This window comes from Schistocerca nitens, chromosome 1 (assembly GCF_023898315.1).
Source record: "Schistocerca nitens isolate TAMUIC-IGC-003100 chromosome 1, iqSchNite1.1, whole genome shotgun sequence".
Lineage (NCBI taxonomy): Eukaryota > Metazoa > Arthropoda > Insecta > Orthoptera > Acrididae > Schistocerca > Schistocerca nitens.
Genome location: NC_064614.1, coordinates 1,049,418,354 through 1,049,441,553, shown reverse-complemented (window position 1 = coordinate 1,049,441,553; position 23,200 = coordinate 1,049,418,354). Strand labels below are relative to the sequence as shown.

General features: G+C 44.6%; 1 protein-coding gene across 1 annotated transcript in view; it reads right to left on the bottom strand.

Annotated features, from left to right (window-relative positions):
- Positions 1-23,200, bottom strand: part of LOC126197262 (translation initiation factor IF-2, mitochondrial) — a 103,339-nt gene that overhangs the window by 28,642 nt on the left and 51,497 nt on the right. The gene's annotated exons all lie outside the window — the stretch shown is intronic.

Below are 23,200 nucleotides of genomic sequence, written 5' to 3'. Positions count from 1 at the left end.
TAGGTAATTTTCACATCTGTCAACACCTGCTTTCTTTGGGATTGGAATTATTATATTCTTCTTGAAGTCTGTGGGTATTTCGCCTGTCTCATACATCTTGCTCTCCAGATGGTAGAGTTTTGTCATGATTGGCTCTCCCAAGGCCATCAGTAGTTCTAATGGAATGTTGTCTACTCCCGGAGCCTTGTTTCGACTCAGGTATTTCAGTGCTCTGTCAAACTCTTCACGCAGTATCTTATCTCCCATTTCATCTTCATCTACATCCTCTTCCATTTCCATAATATTGTCCTCAAGTACATCGCCCTTGTATAAACCCTCTATATACTCCTTCCACCTTTGTGCCATCCCTTCTTTGCTTAGAACTGGGTTGCCATCTGAGCTCTTGATATTCATACAAGTGGTTCTCTTATCTCCAAAGGTCTCTTTAATTTTCCTGGAGGCAGTATCTGTCTTACCCCTAGCGAGACAAGCCTCTACATCCTTACATTTGTCCTCTAGCCATCCCTGCTTAGCCATTTTGCACTTCCTGTCGATCTCATTTTTGAGACGTTTGTATTCCTTTTTGCCTGCTTCATTTACTGCATTTTTATATTTTCTCCTTTCATCAATTAAATTCAATATTTCTTCTGTTACCCAAGGATTTCTATTAGCCCTCGTCTTTTTACCTACTTGATCCTCTGCTGCCTTCACTACTTCATCCCTCAGAGCTACCCATTCTTCTTCTACTGTATTTCTTTCCCCCATTCCTGTCAATTGTTCCCTTATGCTCTGCCTGAAACTCTCTACAACCTCTGGTTCTTTCAGTTTATCCAGGTCCCATCTCCTTAAATTCCCACCTTTTTGCAGTTTCTTCAGTTTCAATCTGCAGTTCATAACCAATAGATTGTTGTCAGAATCCACATCTGCCCCTGGAAATGTCTTACAATTTAAAACCTGGTTCCTAAATCTCTGTCTTACCATTATATAATCTATCTGATACCTTTTAGTATCTCCAGGATTCTTCCAGGTATACAACCTTCTTTTATGATTCTTGAACCAATTGTTAGCTATGATTAAGTTATGCTCTGTGCAAAATTCTACAAGGCGGCTTCCTCTTTCATTTCGTCCCCCCAATCCATATTCACCTACTATGTTTCCTTCTCTCCCTTTTCCTACTGACGAATTCCAGTCACCCATGACTATTAAATTTTCGTCTCCCTTCACTACCTGAATAATTTCTTTTATCTCGTCATACATTTCATCAATTTCTTCATCATCTGCAGAGCTAGTTGGCATGTAAACTTGTACTACTGTAGTAGGCATGGGCTTTGTGTCTATCTTGGCCACAATAATGCGTTCACTATGCTGTTTGTAGTAGCTAACCCGCCGTCCTATTTTTTTATTTATTATTAAACCTACTCCTGCATTACCCCTATTTGCTTTTGTATTTATAACCCTGTAATCACCCGACCAAAAGTCTTGTTCCTCCTGCCACCGAACTTCACTAATTCCCACTATATCTAACTTTAACCTATCCATTTCCCTTTTTAAATTTTCTAACCTACCTGCCCGATTAAGGGATCTGACATTCCACGCTCCGATCCGTAGAATGCCGGTTTTCTTTCTCCTGATAATGACGTCCTCTTGAGTAGTCCCCGCCCGGAGATCCGAATGGGGGACTATTTTACCTCCGGAATATTTTACCCAAGTGGACGCCATCATCATTTAATCATACAGTAAAGCTGCATGTCCTCGGGAAAAATTACGGCTGTAGTTTCCCCTTGCTTTCAGCCGTTCGCAGTACCAGCACAGCAAGGCCGTTTTGGTTAATGTTACAAGGCCAGATCAGTCAATCATCCAGACTGTTGCCCCTGCAACTACTGAAAAGGCTGAATTCAACCTGTTCCCTGTTCATAAATGTGATGACAAGAATTGTCAGAATAATGATCTGATTGGTGTCACTGCAGATACCTGTTACAAATTCTATTACTCTAAAATATTTCATTTTATAAACTTTTATGAGCAGGAATCAATAACACACCAATTTATTAATGTCACTATGAAATTTACTCAATTTTGTGAGCATGTGTGATTAAGATTTTTAAAATTTCTTATTCTCAGTTTATTGTTGCAGTTGAAAATCATTGTGTGAGCAATATTTCTATTGTGTCACATGGCAACAACCTGCCAACAGGTTTAGTCATTAGAAAGTTTGGTTTTCAGTTCACTTTCCTGTCCACCTTAGCAGTTTTATTTTCGAGCAACAGCTTTGTGATAGCAAGAGCTTGTCCACTATGTATCAGCAGCAATTGTAACACTTCAAAGAACAGTCCGATAACTTGACAGGTGTGTGTGTGTGTGTGTGTGTGTGTGTGTGTGTGTGTGTGTGTGTGTGTGTGTGTGTGTGTGTGTATATATATATATATATATATATATATATTCCACGTGGGAAAAATATATCTAAAAACAAAGATGATGTGACTTACCAAACGAAAGCGCTGGCACGTCGATAGACACACAAACAAACACAAACATACACACAAAATTCAAGCTTTTGCAACAAACTGTTGCCTCATCAGGAAAGAGGGAAGGAGAGGGAAAGACGAAAGGATGTGGGTTTTAAGGGAGAGGGTATGGAGTCATTCCAATCCCGGGAGCAGAAAGACTTACCTTAGGGGAAAAAAAGGACGGGTATACACTCGCACACACACATATCCATCCACACATATACAGACACAAGCAGACATATTTAAAGACAAAGAGTTTGGGCAGAGATGTCAGTCGAGGCAGAAGTGCAGAGGCAAAGATGTTGTTGAATGACAGGTGAGGTATGAGTGGCGGCAACTTGAAATTAGCGGAGATTGAGGCCTGGTGGATAACGGGAAGAGAGGATATATCGAAGAGCAAGTTCCCATCTCCGGAGTTCGGATAGGTTGGTGTTAGTGGAAAGTATCCAGATAACCCGGACGGTGTAACACTGCGCCAAGATGTGCTGGCCGTGCACCAAGGCATGTTTAGCCACAGGGTGATCCTCATTACCAACAAACACTGTCTGCCTGTGTCCATTCATGCGAATGGACAGTTTGTTGCTGGTCATTCCCACATAGAATGCATCACAGTGTAGGCAGGTCAGTTGGTAGATCACGTGGGTGCTTTCACACGTGGCTCTGCCTTTGATCGTGTACACCCTCCGGGTTACAGGACTGGAGTAGGTGGTGGTGGGAGGGTGAGGTTACAGGACTGGAGTAGGTGGTGGTGGGAGGGTGCATGGGACATCCTTCCGGTGGACAGGGGTTCCACGACCGTGGTACTTGATCGTCGGGAGTATGTGGCTGAGGGACTGCGTCAGCTTTCAGACAACACCACATACAAAGTTTGCCAAGGTAATCCCATTCCTGATGTCCAGGCGGAGCTTCAAGGAATCCTCAGAACCTTAGGCCCCCTACAAAACCTTTCACCTGACTCCATCAACCTTCTGACCCCACTGACAAAAAATGGTTCAAATGGCTCTGAGCACTATGGGACTCAACTGCTGTGGTCATAAGTCCCCTAGAACTTAGAACTACTTAAACCTAACTAACCTAAGGACAGCACACAACACCCAGCCATCACGAGGCAGAGAAAATCCCTGACCCCGCCGGGAATCGAACCCGGGAACCCGGGCGTGGGAAGCGAGAACGCTACCGCACGACCACGAGATGCGGGCACCAACACCGACACCCCGCACCCCTACCTTCTACCTTCTTCCTAAAATTCACAAACCCAATCATCCCGGCCGCCCCATTGTAGCTGGTTACCAAGCCCCCACAGAACGTATCTCCGCCTATGTAGATCAACACCTTCAACCCATTACATGCAGTCTCCCATCCTTCATCAAAGACACCAACCACTTCCTCGAACACCTGGAATCCTTACCCAATCCGTTACCCCGGGAAACCATCCTTGTAACCATTGATGCCACTTCCTTATACACAAATATCCCACACGTCCAGGGCCTCGCTGCGATGGAGCACTTCCTTCCACGCCGATCACCTGCCACCCTACCTAAAACCTCTTTCCTCATTACCTTAGCCAGCTTCATCCTGACCCACAACTTCTTCACTTTTGAAGGCCAGACATACCAACAATTAAAGGGAACAGCCATGGGTACCAGGATGGCCCCCTCATATGCCAACCTATTCATGGGTCACTTAGAGGAAGCCTTCTTGGTTACCCAAGCCTGCCAACCCAAAGTTTGGTACAGATTTATTGATGACATCTTCATGATCTGAACTCACAGTGAAGAAGAACTCCAGAATTTCCTCTCCAACCTCAACTCCTTTGGTTCCATCAGATTCACCTGGTCCTACTCCAAATCCCATGCCACTTTCCTTGATGTTGACCTCCACCTGTCCAATGGCCAGCTTCACACGTCCGTCCACATCAAACCCACCAACAAGCAACAGTACCTCCATTACGACAGCTGCCACCCATTCCACATCAAACGGTCCCTTCCCTACAGCCTAGGTCTTCGTGGCAAACAAGTCTGCTCCAGTCCAGAATCCCTGAAGCATTACACCAACAACCTGACAACAGCTTTCGCATCCCGCAACTACCCTCCCAACCTGGTACAGAAGCAAATAACCAGAGCCACTTCCTCATCCTCTCAAACCCAGAACCTCCCACAGAAGAACCACAAAAGTGCCCCCCTTGTGACAGGATACTTTCCGGGACTGGATCAGTTTCTGAATGTGGCTCTCCAGCAGGGATACGACTTCCTCAAATCCTGCCCTGAAATGAGATCCATCCTTCATGAAATCCTCCCCACTCCACCACGAGTGTCTTTCCGCCGTCCACCTAACCTTCGTAACCTCTTAGTTCATCCCTATGAAACCCCCAAACCACCTTCCCTACCCTCTGGCTCCTACCCTTGTAACCGCCCCCGGTGTAAAACCTGTCCCATGCACCCTCCCACCACCACCTACTCCAGTCCTGTAACCCGGAGGGTGTACACGATCAAAGGCAGAGCCACGTGTGAAAGCACCCACGTGTTCTATCAACTGACCTGCCTGCACTGTGATGCATTCTATGTGGGAATGACCAGCAACAAACTGTCCATTCGCATGAATGGACACAGGCAGACAGTGTTTGTTGGTAATGAGGATCACCCTGTGGCTAAACATGCCTTGGTGCACGGCCAGCACATCTTGGCGCAGTGTTACACCGTCCGGGTTATCTGGATAATTTCCACTAACACCAACCTATCCGAACTCCGGAGATGGGAACTTGCTCTTCAATATATCCTCTCTTCCCGTTATCCACCAGGCCTCAATCTCCGCTAATTTCAAGTTGCCGCCACTCATACCTCACCTGTCATTCAACAACATCTTTGCCTCTGCACTTCTGCCTCGACTGACATCTCTGCCCAAACTCTTTGTCTTTAAATATGTCTGCTTGTGTCTGTATATGTGTGGATGGATATGTGTGTGTGTGTGTGCGCGAGTGTATACCCGTCCTTTTTTCCCCCTAAGGTAAGTCTTTCCGCTCCCGGGATTGGAATGACTCCTTACCCTCTCCCTTAAAACCCACATCCTTTCGTCTTTCCCTCTCCTTCCCTCTTTCCTGATGAGGCAACAGTTTGTTGCGAAAGCTTGAATTTTGTGTGTTTGTTTGTGTGTCTATCGACGTGCCAGCGCATTTGTTTGGTAAGTCACATCATCTTTGTTTTTAGATATATTTTTCCCACGTGGAATGTTTCCCTCTATTAATTTATATCATTAATTTGAACCCAACACTTACGTTCACATCATTTTTGTTTTTAGATATATTTTTCCCACGTGGAATGTTTCCCTCTATTAATTTATATCATTAATTTGAACCCAACAATTACGTTTGTTATTGTCTCTGTTGTATTTCGAAATCTTTTCTGTCATCTTATTTTCTCTTTTTGTTTGTGCCAGTAGTTTCACTTTGTATTCACCTTCTCCTTTTTACCGTAATCTACTATACAATTTTATCCCGCCTATATAGACTCAATAATACGTCACCCACTTCCAAACCATAACCAAAAATTTTTTTTCCGCTTTCAACACTACCGCTGCTATAAAATCCACCGTTTCTAGTCCACAAACACTTCATTTCACCTATTAAACAATCTTTTCGTCTAGTTCTGATAACTTTCGCTTTATTTCCATTTCCGTTCCTCCCACATCACTGATAATTTTTAGCCGCTTCCCACAGGTTTTAACGTCATTATTTCTTCGCCAGACAATTGTTAGCCTCATTTTCATAATCTGCCACCACAAAACCACTCTTTTTAATACATTTACAAGCCGTTTTTTCGAAATTTTCCCGAATCTCTCCATCCGTTAACGTGTTTTGGCGGCAACACAACCACCTAACCTATGTGCACATCGTTGTCTACCAACCCAAGTTCACCACAGGATCAACATAGCCCACCTTTAACCAACACTTTTTCGCCTTTTTTCACAACAGATCTCCAGTTACTTTCTCCAGTTATTTTCATTTTCATCTCAACCTCATGTTGCACTTTCCACCTTCTAATACCATGTCACCCTCACAACACCCCCACAACGACCCCTTTAAGTTTTATTTACATTCCCTCCGCAAACATGCCTTCACCCTAGCCAGATTACGCTCGCATATTTTATTTTCTCAGGCTTGTCTGAAATTTGGCATTACCCCCAAAGGCCTCACACTTAAAGTTCCCATCTCTGGCTGCAACCCTTCTTTCCATCAGTCCCTATACCAGTTCCAAACTGAACAATCCATTGCCCTCACCCACCTAATCCTTCACCTACACATCAACTCAGCCAATGAACACACAGGTCAACTCCTATCCTTAATAAAAGTCCTCAATCTTTCCTCTCCCACATCCACACCGGCTGTTCAGAGCATCCTCCTGCAGGCCAACCGCAAATTAGAACAGCATGCCACCCTTCACCTCAAAAAACTATCCAATCTCCTGGTTTCCCACCTCCGGAAAGTCAACTCACTCACCCTTCACAACCTTTCCAGCAAACCTCAACCTCCTCTCATTGCACACAAACCCAGTCTCTCCCATCTACTCAACCTCCCACTTCCAGCTCCACGCCCTCCAAAACCTCAAAATTCCAATCAACACAATCTGGAACCACAACACCCTAATTCAGTAGTTAACCTTTCCTCCAAACCTCTCTCCCAATCCGAAACCTCTGTCCTATCCAAAGGCCTCACCTTCAGCCCCACTCCCAGATTCAACCAAACAGCCCTCGTCAAAGATTTACTGTCCTACACTCGTACTCTCTGCTGGAAGTATCACTTTGCCACGAAGAAAAATGATCCTAATCCTACTCCTAATGATCCAACTCCCCAAGACACTATCCAAATTGAACCCTGCCTGGAACAGTTCCGTCCTCCGTCACAGCGGGACCCACCTCCTCTTCCTCAAAATCTCCCTCTCCAAACCTTCCAGGAATTTCTGACTTCCAGCCTTGCCTCTCAATCCTTCTTAAAAAACCTTAATCCTACTCCCAACATCACCACTGCTGAAGCCCAGGCTATCCGTGATCTGAAGGCTGACCGGTCCATCGTCATCCTTCCGGCGGACAGGGGTTCCACGACCGTGGTACTTGATCGTCGGGAGTATGTGGCTGAGGGACTGCGTCAGCTTTCAGACAACACCACATACAAAGTTTGCCAAGGTAATCCCATTCCTGATGTCCAGGCGGAGCTTCAAGGAATCCTCAGAACCTTAGGCCCCCTACAAAACCTTTCACCTGACTCCATCAACCTCCTGACCCCACCGACACCCCGCACCCCTACCTTCTACCTTCTTCCTAAAATTCACAAACCCAATCATCCCGGCCGCCCCATTGTAGCTGGTTACCAAGCACCCACCGAACGTATCTCTGCCTACGTAGATCAACACCTTCAACCCATTACATGCAGTCTCCCATCCTTCATCAAAGACACCAACCACTTTCTCGAACGCCTGGAATCCTTACCCAATCCGTTACCCCGGGAAACCATCCTTGTAACCATTGATGCCACTTCCTTATACACAAATATTCCGCACGTCCAGGGCCTCGTTGCGATGGAGCACTTCCTTTCACGCCGATCACCTGCCACCCTACCTAAAACCTCTTTCCTCATTACCTTAGCCACCTTCATCCTGACCCACAACTTCTTCATGTTTGAAGGCCAAACATACCAACAATTAAAGGGAACAGCCATGGGTACCAAGATGGCCCCCTCGTACGCCAACCTATTCATGGGTCGCTTAGAGGAAGCCTTCTTGGTTACCCAGGCCTGCCAACCCAAAGTTTGGTACAGATTTATTGATGACATCTTCATGATCTGGACTCATAGTGAAGAAGAACTCCAGAATTTCCTCTCCAACCTCAACTCCTTTGGTTCCATCAGATTCACCTGGTCCTACTCCAAATCCCATGCCACTTTCCCTGACGTTGACCTCCATCTGTCCAATGGCCAGCTTCACACGTCCGTCCACATCAAACTCACCAACAAGCAACATTGCCTCCATTATGACAGCTGCCACCCATTCCACATCAAACGGTCCCTTCCCTACAGCCTAGGTCTTTGTGGCAAACAAATCTGCTCCAGTCCGGAATCCCTGAACCATTACATCAACAACCTGAAAACAGCTTTCGCATCCCGCAACTATCCTTCCAACCTGGTACAGAAGCAAATAACCAGAGCCACTTCCTCATCCCCTCAAACCCAGAACCTCCCACAGAAGAACCACAAAAGTGCCCCACTTGTGACAGGATACTTTCCGGGACTGGATCAGACTCTGAATGTGGCTCTCCAGCAGGGATACGACTTCCTCAAATCCTGCCCTGAAATGAGATCCATCCTTCATGAAATCCTCCCCACTCCACCAAGAGTGTCTTTCCGCCGTCCACCTAACCTTCGTAACCTCTTAGTTCATCCCTATGAAATCCCCAAACCACCTTCCCTACCATCTGGCTCCTACCCTTGTGACCGCCCACCGGTTTTAAACCTGTCCCATGCACCCTCCCACCACCATCTACTCCAGTCCTGTAACCGGAAGGTGTACACGATCAAAGGCAGAGCCACGTGTGAAAGCACCAACGTGATTTACCGACTGACCTGCCTACACTGTGAAGCTTTCTATGTGGGAATGACCAGCAACAAACTGTCCATTCGCATGAATGGACACAGGCAGACAGTGTTTGTTGGTAATGAGGATCACCCTGTGGCTAAACATGCCTTGGTGCACGGCCAGCACATCTTGGCACAGTGTTACACCATCCGGGTTATCTGGATACTTCCCACTAACACCAACCTGTCAGAACTCTGGAGATGGGAACTTGCCCTTCAGTATATCCTCTCTTCTTGTTATCCGCCAGGCCTCAACCTCCACTGATTTCAAGTTGCCGCCGCTCATACCTCACCTATCTTTCAACAACATCTTTGCCTCTGTACTTCCGCCTCGACTGACATCTCTGCCCAAACACTTTGCATTTACAAATGTCTGCTTGTGACTGTGTGTGTGTCTGCGAGTGTATACCTGTCCTTTTTTCCCCCTAAGGTAAGTCTTTCCGCTCCCCGGATTGGAATGACTCCTTACCCTCTCCCTTAAAACCCACATCCTTTCGTCTTTCCCTCTCCTTTCGTCTTTCCTGATGATGCAACCATTGGTTGCGAAAGCTTGAATTTTGTTTGTATGTTTATGTTTGTTTGTGTGTCTATCGACCTGCCAGCGCTTTCGTTTGGTAAGTCACATCATCTTTGTTATATATATATATATATATATATATATATATATATATATATATATATATATAACAGAGGGAAACATTCCACGTGGGAAAAATATATCTAAAAACAAACACGATGTGACTTACCAAACGAAAGTGCTGGCAGGTTGCTAGACACACAAACAAACACAAACATACACACAAAATTCAAGTTTTCGCAACCAACGGTTGATTCATCAGGAAAGACGGAAGGAGAGGGAAAGACGAAAGGACGTGGGTTTTAAGGGAGAGGGTAAGGAGGCATTCCAATCCCAGGAGCGGAAAGACTTACCTTAGGGGGGAAAAAGGACAGGTATTCACTCGCACACACACATATCCATCCGCACATACACAGACACAAGCAGACATTTGTAAAGGCAAAGAGTTTGGGCAGAGATGTCACTCGAGGCTGAAGTACAGAGGCAAAGATGTTGTTGAAAGACAGGTGAGGTATGAGCGGCGGCAAATTGAAATTAGCAGAGATTGAGGCCTGGCATATAACGAGAAGAGAGGATATACTGAAAGGCAAGTTCTCCTTCATGAAAGCCTCCCTACTCCACCAAGAGTGTCTTTCCGCCGTCCACCTAACCTTCGTAACCTCTTAGTTCATCCCTATGAAATCCCCAAACCACCTTCCCTACCCTTTGGCTACTATCCTTGTAACCGCCCCCGGTGTAAAACCTGTCCCATGCACCCTCCCACCACCACCTACTCCAGTCCTGTAACCCAGAAGGTGTACACGATCAAAGGCAGAGCCACGTGTGAAAGCACCCACGTGATTTACCAACAGACCTGCCTACACTGTGAAGCTTTCTATGTGGGAATAACCAGCAAAAAACTGTCCATTCGCATGAATGGACACAGGCAGACAGTGTTTGTTGGTAATGAGGATCACCCTGTGGCTAAACATGCCTTGGTGCATGGCCAGCACATCTTGGCACAGTGTTACACCGTCCGGGTTATCTGGATACTTCCCACTAACACCAACCTGTCAGAACTCCGGAGATGGGAACTTGCCCTTCAGTATATCCTCTCTTCTCGTTATCCGCCAGGCCTCCATCTCCGCTAATTTCAATTTGCCGCCGCTCACACCTCACCTATCTTTCAACAACATCTTTGCCTCTGTACTTCCGCCTCGACTGACATCTCTGCCCAAACACTTTGCATTTACAAATGTCTGCTTGTGACTGTGTGTGTGTCTGCGAGTGTATACCTGTCCTTTTTTCCCCCTAAGGTAAGTCTTTCCGCTCCCCGGATTGGAATGACTCCTTACCCTCTCCCTTAAAACCCACATCCTTTCGTCTTTCCCTCTCCTTTCGTCTTTCCTGATGATGCAACCATTGGTTGCGAAAGCTTGAATTTTGTTTGTATGTTTATGTTTGTTTGTGTGTCTATCGACCTGCCAGCGCTTTCGTTTGGTAAGTCACATCATCTTTGTTATATATATATATATATATATATATATATATATATATATATATATATATATATATATATATATATATATATATATATATATAAAACAGAGGGAAACATTCCACGTGGGAAAAATATATCTAAAAACAAACACGATGTGACTTACCAAACGAAAGTGCTGGCAGGTTGCTAGACACACAAACAAACACAAACATACACACAAAATTCAAGTTTTCGCAACCAACGGTTGATTCATCAGGAAAGACGGAAGGAGAGGGAAAGACGAAAGGACGTGGGTTTTAAGGGAGAGGGTAAGGAGGCATTCCAATCCCAGGAGCGGAAAGACTTACCTTAGGGGGGAAAAAGGACAGGTATTCACTCGCACACACACATATCCATCCGCACATACACAGACACAAGCAGACATTTGTAAAGGCAAAGAGTTTGGGCAGAGATGTCACTCGAGGCTGAAGTACAGAGGCAAAGATGTTGTTGAAAGACAGGTGAGGTATGAGCGGCGGCAAATTGAAATTAGCAGAGATTGAGGCCTGGCATATAACGAGAAGAGAGGATATACTGAAAGGCAAGTTCTCCTTCATGAAAGCCTCCCTACTCCACCAAGAGTGTCTTTCCGCCGTCCACCTAACCTTCGTAACCTCTTAGTTCATCCCTATGAAATCCCCAAACCACCTTCCCTACCCTTTGGCTACTATCCTTGTAACCGCCCCCGGTGTAAAACCTGTCCCATGCACCCTCCCACCACCACCTACTCCAGTCCTGTAACCCAGAAGGTGTACACGATCAAAGGCAGAGCCACGTGTGAAAGCACCCACGTGATTTACCAACTGACCTGCCTACACTGTGAAGCTTTCTATGTGGGAATAACCAGCAAAAAACTGTCCATTCGCATGAATGGACACAGGCAGACAGTGTTTGTTGGTAATGAGGATCACCCTGTGGCTAAACATGCCTTGGTGCATGGCCAGCACATCTTGGCACAGTGTTACACCGTCCGGGTTATCTGGATACTTCCCACTAACACCAACCTGTCAGAACTCCGGAGATGGGAACTTGCCCTTCAGTATATCCTCTCTTCTCGTTATCCGCCAGGCCTCCATCTCCGCTAATTTCAATTTGCCGCCGCTCACACCTCACCTGTCTTTCAACAACATCTTTGCCTCTGTACTTCCGCCTCGACTGACATCTCTGCCCAAACTCTTTGCCTTTACAAATGTCTGCTTGTGTCTGTGTACGTGTGGATGGATATGTGTGTGTGTGCGAGTGTATACCTGTCCTTTTTTCCCCCTAAGGTAAGTCTTTCCGCTTCCGGGATTGGAATGACTCCTTACCCTCTCCCTTAAAACCCACATCCTTTCCTCTTTCCCTCTCCTTCCCCCTTTCCTGATGAAGCAATAATTTGTTGCGAAAGCTTGAATTTTGTGTGTATGATTGTGTTTGTTTGTGTGTCTATCGACCTGCCAGCACTTTCGTTTGGTAAGTCACATCATATTTGTTTTTAGATATAGTTTCCCTTCGTGGAATGTTTCCCTCTATTTTATATATATAAAAATAGAGGGAAACATTCCACGTGGGAAAAATATATCTAAAAACAAAGATGATGTGACTTACCAAACGAAAGTGCTGGCATGTCGATAGACACACAAACAAACACAAACATACACACAAAATTCAAGCTTTCGCAACAAACTGTTGCCTCATCAGGAAAGAGGGAAGGAGAGGGAAAGACGAAAGGATGTGGGTTTTAAGGGAGAGGGTAAGGAGTCATTCCAATCCCGGGAGCGGAAAGACTTACCTTAGGGGGATAAAAAGACGGGTATACACTCGCACACACACATATATCCATCCACACATATACAGACACAAGCAGACATATTTAAAGACCCATTGGCTGAGTTGATGTGTAGGTGAAGAATTAGGTGGGTGAGGGCAATGGATTGTTCAGTTTGGAACTGGTATAGGGACTGATGGAAAGAAGGGTTGCAGCCAGAGATGGGAACTTTAAGTGTGAGCCCTTTGGGGGTAATGCCAAATGTCAGACAAGCCTGAGAAAATAAAATATGCGAGCGTAATCTGGCTAGGGTGAAGGCATGTTTGCGGAGGGAATGTAAATAAAACTTAATGGGGTCGTTGTGGGGGTGTTGTGAGGGTGCCATGGTATTAAAAGGTGGAAAGTGTAACATGAGGTTGAGATAAAAAGGAAAATAACTGGAGAAACTAACTGGAGATCTGTTGTGAAAAAAGGCGAAAAAGTGTTGGTTTAAGTTGGGCTATGTTGATCCTGTGGTGAACTTGGGTTGGTAGAGAACGATGTGCACATAGGTTAGGTGGTTGTGTTGCCGCCAAAAAACGTTAAAGGATAGAGAGATTCGGGAAAATTTCGAGAAAACGGCGTCTAAATGTGTTAAAAAGAGTGATTTGTGGTGGCAGATTATGAAAATGAGGCTAACAATAGTCTGGCGAAGAAATAATGACGTTAAAACATGTGGGAAGCGGCTAAAAATTATCAGTGATGTGGGAAGAACGGAAATGGAAATAAAGCGAAAGTTATCAGAACTAGACGAAAAGGTTGTTTAATAGCTGAAATGAAGTGTTTGTGGACTAGAAACGGTGGATTTCATAGCAGCGGTAGTGTTGAAAGCAGAAAAAAATTTTTGGTTATGGTTTGGAAGTGGGTGACGTATTATTGAGTCTATATAGGCGGGATAAAATTGTATAGTAGATTACGGTAAAAAGGAGAAGGTGAATACAAAGTGAAACTACTGGCACAAACAAAAAGTGAAAATACGATGACAGAAAAGATTTCGAAATACAACAGTGACAATAACAAACGTAATTGTTGGGTTCAAATTAATGATATAAATTAATAGAGGGAAACATTCCACGTGGGAAAAATATATCTAAAAACAAAGATGATGTGACTTACCAAACGAAAGCGCTGGCACGTCGATAGACACACAAACAAACACAAACATACACACAAAATTCAAGCTTTCGCAACAAACTGTTGCCTCATCAGGAAAGAGGGAAGGAGAGGGAAAGACGAAAGGATGTGGGTTTTAAGGGAGAGGGTAAGGAGTCATTCGAATCCCGGGAGCGGATAGACTTACCTTAGGGGGAAAAAAGGACGGGTATACACTCGCACACACACACATATCCATCCACACATATACAGACACAAGCAGACATATTTAAAGACAAAGAGTTTGGGCAGAGATGTCAGTCGAGGCAGAAGTGCAGAGGCAAAGATGTTGTTGAATGACAGGTGAGGTATGAGTGGCGGCAACTTGAAATTAGCGGAGATTGAGGCCTGGTGGATAACGGGAAGAGAGGATATATTGAAGAGCAAGTTCCCATCTCCGGAGTTCGGATAGGTTGGTGTTAGAGGGAAGTATCCAGATAACCCGGATGGTGTAACACTGCGCCAAGATGTGCTGGCCGTGCACCAAGGCATGTTTAGCCACAGGGTGATCCTCATTACCAACAAACACTGTCTGCCTGTGTCCATTCATGCGAATGGACAGTTTGTTGCTGGTCATTCCCACATAGAATGCATCACAGTGCAGGCAGGTCAGTTGGTAGATCACGTGGGTGCTTTCACACGTGGCTCTGCCTTTGATCGTGTACACCTTCTCGGTTACAGGACTGGAGTAGGTGGTGGTGGGAGGGTGCATGGGACAGGTTTTACACAGGGGGCGGTTACAAGGGTAGGAGCCAGAGGGTAGGGAAGGTGGTTTGGGGATTTCATAGGGATGAACTAAGAGGTTACGAAGGTTAGGTGGACGGCAGAAAGACACTCTTGGTGGAGTGGGGAGGATTTCATGAAGGATGGATCTCATTTCAGGGCAGGATTTGAGGAAGTCGTATCCCTGCTGGAGAGCCACATTCAGAATCTGATCCAGTCCCGGAAAGTATCCTGTCACAAGTGGGGCACTTTTGTGGTTCTTCTGTGGGAGGTTCTGGGTTTGAGAGGATGAGGAAGTGGCTCTGGTTATTTGCTTCTGTACCAGGTTGGGAGGGTAGTTGCGGGATGCGAAAGCTGTTGTCAGGTTGTTGGTGTAATGCTTCAGGGATTCTGGACTGGAGCAGATTCGTTTGCCACGAAGACCTAGGATGTAGGGAAGGGACCGTTTGATGTGGAATGGATGGCAGCTGTCGTAATGGAGGTACTGTTGCTTGTTGGTGGGTTTGATGTGGACGGACGTGTGAAGCTGGCCATTGGACAGGTGGAGGTCAACGTCAAGGAAAGTGGCATGGGATTTGGAGTAGGACCAGGTGAATCTGATGGAACCAAAGGAGTTGAGGTTGAAGAGGAAATTCTGGAGTTCTTCTTCACTGTGAGTCCAGATCATGAAGATGTCATCAATAAATCTGTACCAAACTTTGGGTTGGCAGGCCTGGGTAACCAAGAAGGCTTCCTCTAAGCGACCCATGAATAGGTTGGCGTATGAGGGGGCCATCCTGGTACCCATGGCTGTTCCCTTTAATTGTTGGTATGTCTGGCCTTCAAAAGTGAAGAAGTTGTGGGTAAGGATGAAGCTGGCTAAGGTAATGAGGAAAGAGGTTTTAGGTAGGGTGGCAGGTGATCGGCGTGAAAGGAAGTGCTCCATCGCAACGAGGCCCTGGACATGCGGGATATTTGTGTATAAGAAAGTGGCATCAATGGTTACAAGGATGGTTTCCGGGGGTAACGGATTGGGTAGGGATTCCAGGTGTTCGAGGAAGTGGTTGGTGTCTTTGATGAAGGATGGGAGACTGCATGTAATGGGTTGAAGGTGTTGATCTACGTAGGCAGAGATACGTTCGGTGGGGGCTTGGTAACCAGCTACAATGGGGCAGCCGGGATGATTGGGTTTGTGAATTTTAGGAAGAAGGTAGAAGGTAGGGGTGCGGGGTGTCGGTGGGGTCAGGAGGTTGATGGAGTCAGGTGAAAGGTTTTGTAGGGGGCCTAAGGTTCTGAGGATTCCTTGAAGCTCCGCCTGGACATCAGGAATGGGATTACCTTGGCAAACTTTGTATGTGGTGTTGTCTGAAAGCTGACGCAGTCCCTCAGCCACATACTCCCGACGATCAAGTACCACGGTCGTGGAACCCTTGTCCGCCGGAAGAATGACGATGGACCGGTCAGCCTTCAGATCACGGATAGCCTGGGCTTCAGCAGTGGTGATGTTGGGAGTAGGATTAAGGTTTTTTAAGAAGGATTGAGAGGCAAGGCTGGAAGTCAGAAAATCCTGGAAGGTTTGGAGAGGGTGATTTTGAGGAAGAGGAGGTGGGTCCCGCTGTGACGGAGAACGGAACTGTTCCAGGCAGGGTTCAATTTGGATAGTGTCTTGGGGAGTTGGATCATTAGGAGTAGGATTAGGATCATTTTTCTTCGTGGCAAAGTGATACTTCCAGCAGAGAGTACGAGTGTAGGACAGTAAATCTTTGACGAGGGCTGTTTGGTTGAATCTGGGAGTGGGGCTGAAGGTGAGGCCTTTGGATAGGACAGAGGTTTCGGATTGGGAGAGAGATTTGGAGGAAAGGTTAACTACTGAATTAGGGTGTTGTGGTTCCAGATTGTGCTGATTGGAATTTTGAGGTTTTGGAGGGAGTGGAGCTCCACCAAGAGTGTCTTTCCGCCGTCCACCTAACCTTCGTAACCTCTTAGTTCATCCCTATGAAATCCCCAAACCACTTTCCCTACCCTCTGGCTCCTACCCTTGTAACCGCCCCCGGTGTAAAACCTGTCCCATGCACCCTCCCACCACCACCTACTCCAGTCCTGTAACCGAGAAGGTGTACACGATCAAAGGCAGAGGCACGTGTGAAAGCACCCACGTGATCTACCAACTGACCTGCCTGCACTGTGATGCATTCTATGTGGGAATGACCAGCAACAAACTATCCATTCGCGTGAATGGACACAGGCAGACAGTGTTTGTTGGTAATGAGGATCACCCTGTGGCTAAACATGCCTTGGTGCACGGCCAGCACATCTTGGCGCAGTGTTACACCGGCCGGGTTATCTGGATACTTCCCTCTAACACCAACCTATCCGAACTCCGGAGATGGGAACTTGCTCTTCAATATATCCTCTCTTCCCGTTATCCACCAGGCCTCAATCTCCGCTAATTTCAAGTTGCCGCCACTCATACCTCACCTGTCATTCAACAACATCTTTGCCTCTGCACTTCTGCCTCGACTGACATCTCTGCCCAAACTCTTTGTCTTTAAATATGTCTGCTTGTGTCTGTATATGTGTGGATGGATATGTGTGTGTGTGTGTGCGCGAGTGTATACCCGTCCTTTTTTCCCCCTAAGGTAAGTCTTTCCGCTCCCGGGATTCGAATGACTCCTTACCCTCTCCCTTAAAACCCACATCCTTTCGTCTTTCCCTCTCCTTCCCTCTTTCCTGATGAGGCAACAGTTTGTTGCGAAAGCTTGAATTTTGTGTGTATGTTTGTGTTTGTTTGTGTGTCTATCGACGTGCCAGCGCTTTCGTTTGGTAAGTCACATCATCTCTGTTTTTAGATATATTTTTCCCACGTGGAATGTTTCCCTCTGTTAATATATATATATATATATATATATATATATATATATATATATATATATATATATATATATATATATATATATAACAGAGGGAAACATTCCACGTGGAAAAAATATATCTAAAAAGAAAGAAAGTGATGAGACTTACCAAACAAAAGCGCTGGCAGGTCGATAGACACACAAACAAACACAGACATACACACAAAATTCTAGCTTTCGCAACAAACGGTTGCTTCGTCAGGAAAGAGGGAAGGAGGGAAGGAGAGGGAAAGATGAAAGGAAGTGGGTTTTAAGGGAGAGGGTAAGGAGTCATTCCAATCCCGGGAGCGGAAAGACTTACCTTACACACACACATATCCATCCGCATATACACATATGTGTATATGCGGATGGATATGTGTGTGTGTGAGTGTATACCTGTCCTTTTTTCCCCCTAAGGTAAGTCTTTCCGCTCCCGGGATTGGAATGACTCCTTACCCTCTCCCTTAAAACCCACTTCCTTTCATCTTTCCCTCTCCTTCCCTCTTTCCTGACGAAGCAACCGTTTGTTGCGAAAGCTAGAATTTTGTGTGTATGTTTGTGTTTGTTTGTGTGTCTATCGACCTGCCAGCGCTTTTGTTTGGTAAGTCTCATCACTTTCTTTCTTTATATATATATATATATATATATATATATATATATATATATATATATATATATATATATATGAATATAACAGAGGGAAACATTCCACGTGGAATGTTTCCCTCTGTTATATTCTGGTCTTTAAATATGTCTGCTTGTGCCTGTATGTGTGGATGGATATGTGTGTGTGTGCGAGTGTATACCTGTCCTTTTTTCCCCCTAAGGTAAGTCTTTCCGCTCCCGGGATTGGAATGACTCCTTACCCTCTCCCTTAAAACCCACATCCTTTCGTCTTTCCCTCTCCTTCCCTCTTTCCTGATGAGGCAACAGTTTGTTGCGAAAGCTTGAATTTTGTGTGTATATTTGTGTTTGTTTGTGTGTCTATCGACCTGCCAGCGCTTATATATATATATATATATATATATATATATATATATATATATATAAAATAGAGGGAAACATTCCATGTGGTGTCTGTATATGTGTGGATGGATATGTGCGTGTGTGTGAGTGTATACCTGTCCTTTTTTCCCCCTAGGGTAAGTCTTTCCGCTCCCGGGATTGGAATGACTCCTTACCCTCTCCCTTAAAACCCACATCCTTTCGTCTTTCCCTCTCCTTCCCCTCTTTCCTGATGAGGCAACAGTTTGTTGCGAAAGCTTGAATTTTGTGTGTGTGTTTGTGTTTGTTTGTGTGTCTATCGACCTGCCAGCGCTTTCGTTCGGTAAGTCACATCATCTTTGTTTTTTTATATATACGAAAATTAAATCACTGTGGTGTTACAACTGACGTCTTAAGACAATCCTTGATGAGGAGCACATTAATGTGGAAAAATATGACGCATCTCAATGCAGATCAATTTTCGGTGGATAAATGAGAAAAAAATTGAATGGAAGATTCAGAATCATGATCCAACTACACAGTAACGGTGTCACCACGAAACTGTACCAATCTGTGGTCTGGTGGCCTTAAGATACAAGTATAATTGTTTGTAAATAAAACATGAAAATAGTAGCATAATATAAACTCAAATCCTTCTATAACAACTGGTTTACTATCAGGTGGATGTTACGAAAATAATGTTTCTTTACAGACGAACCACGAACACAAAGAATATTAGAGCACAGTTGGAGAAATAAGGACAAGTTCTGTCTGTGGTGAGACCATCAGAGATAGTACAGCTTGGAAGCAAGATGAGAAATAATCTATGATCTTTTCAAAAAGTATCATTTCAGTCTTTGTCATAAGTGATTTTGGAAAACTATGAGAAACCAAAATCTGGGAGGCAGCATGGAACTCCAGTCCCTTACCTCACTACGTATGACCAGGTTTGCCTCTTTAACATGTGATTAAGTTTACTGACAATAGGTCTCTGTTGTTTATTGATGAGGGGTGGGGTTCACTGGTGACAGTAAGGCAACTGTGCACATAAATGGTTAAGATGGATCACTTGCAACAGGAGGGACAAAGCACACCTAAGTATTGTGGTACAAAGTAAAAAAAAAATATCCATTCTTTGGGTCTTTACGTAAATCTGTATACGATATGGGGATCTAGCATTTGTACAGACAAACTTAATGTGGTAAAAAGCTTCTTGCTTAATTGGTACAATATATTCAACAAGCTAATGGATATCATGAGTATGGGTTGTGGAAAAATAAGTAACGACTGACAAGTCAACTGTAGAAGTTTTCTTCCTTTCAGTCTAGTCTCTTAAGAAAACACCTTTCACACATCCCCTTTCCAAAGTCTCATCTGGCACATGGTATTCCACCTTACTGCGTTACCATTAAAATTGGCACCTAAGACTGTCACCCGTCCTACCACAACTTGAAGGTTTGTTCAGTCCCTCATCCTCACCAGTCTGGTCCTTTGTTATCACACAATTCGAGATCAAATCTTACTTGACAGCCTCTACTTCTTTTGAAAAGTCCTTTTACTATGTGACCAAACTTCCTGAAGGCCACCACTGCAATAGAAACTCTTGTCCTTCAACAGCTGGAACAGCATTCCCACAACCAGCTGAGCAAGCTGTCACAGCTATTTGTGTCTTACGCCTGCTTTGTGTTACATATTGCCAAGAAAGAGACTACCATTCTGATCTGAACCCTCCTCCCCTCTCTTCAACCCCTCACAACTTCCTGACAATGTCTTGTTGCCCTATTCTGCCTTCCACATCACCCAAAACTTCCTCTACCCTCCATGAAACACATGCTCCTGAACACCCACACCGTAACAGTGCTGTCAACCTTTCTGCCAAAACTCAGACCCCTGTACAAGTCTCAGTCCTTTCTAAATACCAGATCTTTGGCCCGAAACTTAGTTCAACAATGCTGGACTTTTAAAGAACCTTCTTTCCTTTATTACTTCTCTGGTGTGGAAACATTATTTTGCCACATATCCCACTTACAACAGGCAATCAAACTCCTACACAGGACCACGTTTAAAACAGTTCCAATCTCCTTCTCTTCCAACCACTCATCTCCCCTGGTAATCTTTCTGGAATTCCTCACTTCTGACATGGGATTGCCTTCCTTTCCTAAATCCCTCCCCAGTGAGACCAACATTGCTCCTATGGAAAAAACAGCTATCCATATTCTGAGAATCAATCCACCCCACAGTCAAAGGCTCCACCACAGTGGTCATGAATCGCAGTGCCTATTTGGCCAAGGGTCTCTGCCAACTTTCCAACACCTCTGTATATAAATCTTACAACCATGATCCCATCCTGAAAGTCGAAACATGACCTCCAACAGCTCCTCTAGGTCTTAGATCCATCCCAAATCCTGACACCTGAATTCACCTCCCTCCTTACACCACTAACTCCACACTTCTACCTTTTACCTACTCCTTATCCTCCAAAAATGCAATCCCATAGGTCACCATGCTGGATGTCCCATTGGGGTTGGGTACAATGCTCCCACAGAATTAACCTCTGCCTTCATTGTCCAACACCTCTATACTAATGACCATAACCTACCATCCTACACTGAAGACAAAGCTCACTTCCGTCACTGCCACTCCACAGTTCCTATCTCATTACCACCAGATTCCTTGTTGGTCACTGTGGATGCAACGTCATTGTACACCAATATCCTCCCATGCCTATGGAACACTACCTTCTCCAGTGTCCTCCTGATACCAAACCCACCATCTCTTTCCTAATTTTCCTAGCCAACCACATCCGGCCCACACTCATTCCACTTTCAAAGGCTAAATCTTCATCAGTCCAGGTAATTGCTTTCTGTAATTGATAACCAATAATCAGTCACACCACAGCCGTGGGAGTGTACATTTGTGTGTGTGTATTTTTTTTTACTAGAAAAAAGGCAGAGCTCAAAAGCTACTGTGAATACAGCACCTTCCCCCCCCCCCCCTCCCGCCCCCTGTGTTCTAGTCAGCTATAGGGGAATGGTTGCCTTTCCCTTACTTTACGTATTTCAAGTTTTTTTCCCCTATTTTTAGGGGTGGCAGAGAGGAAGAGAGGAGGAGGAGGAGGAAAGTGAAGAATATACAATAAAATCTTTGACTACCTGCTTCAATTCAGTAACAAAGATTAAAGCGATGATAATATCCAGACAACCTGTGCAGAAATCATTACCACAATTGGGAACTCAAATTAGATAGTGGACTGAATTTTAGACACCTGGGAATCTAGTTACACAGCCACAACAATTTGAAGTTGGAAACACTGGATTATAAATGAATTGTGAGCTCCCTTGAGTAAGACAATTATGCCCTTACACTCTTCCGCAAAAACAAATCAAAATGTCGAATGCACTAATAATTCCAGTGATGTTACATTAAACTGAGAGCTTCATCCCCCGAAAGATGAATTACAAGACTTAATACTTCTTTAAAAACTTGCCAGAGGATAAGGACAAGCTGATTTATGTGTGCAGGGCACGCCCTAACGTCTTCAGGCCAAAGGTGTGCTGGTGGAAGAATTTGAGAAAAGGTGTTTGTGTAGCAGATGACAGATGCATGATGTAACAGTTGGATGAAATTTTGAAAGACACAAAGTAATTCGGAGGGGGGAGTGGGTGGAGGAGCCTGAAGATAACTGGATTTATTTAAGTTCCTGAACAAAGATTATGAGAGCAACATATAATTAAAAGTCCTCAATAAATGGTCAATAATATTACATGAAAGAGTACATAGCACAGTGGTTGACAGCGTAGGAGTATAAATTGAAACCAAATGGCCTCAGTTGTTACTGAACGCTTTTTCACACATCTAACTTCAGCTAGTGGACGACACTGTGTTCAGTGTGCCTACAAGTTCATAAATCAAATTAGTTACAAATACTGGTAAGTGGTTGTCCCCCGTATATCACCATAGTCACAGGGTGACATCAGCATGGACATAATATGTCGGTGTATCAGCACAAGGTAGCGAAGATTAAGATTGGCAGCGACTGAAAACACCTAAATATTGGTCTGAAGTAATATATCGTGTTCAGAGTTCTATCAGAACGCCTACAGTCATCAACTTTAATGCCAAGAGTCTTTTGAGGCTAAATGTTAATAGTAACTCACAACAAAAAAAGAGAATCTATTATCTTTCATTCTGGTCTCACATGAAACTGTTATCTGTCTCACTCCTCAGCAAATGATTTTGCAGTCCTGTTCTAGATTTAATAATGACACTTTCACAGAGTTGAATGCTTTTTGTTTCCAGAAACTACAATGGTTCTAAGAAATACAAATAAAAATGGACAGGTATAGTAAAGATGAATTTTTAGAAACAGAATACTACTTTATCACGTAATACTAAAATTTAGTGTAAATTCTGTCTTGTTATCTGTGGTTGAATAATTAATTCTCAATAATATTTCACTGACTTATACTCTGTCACAGATG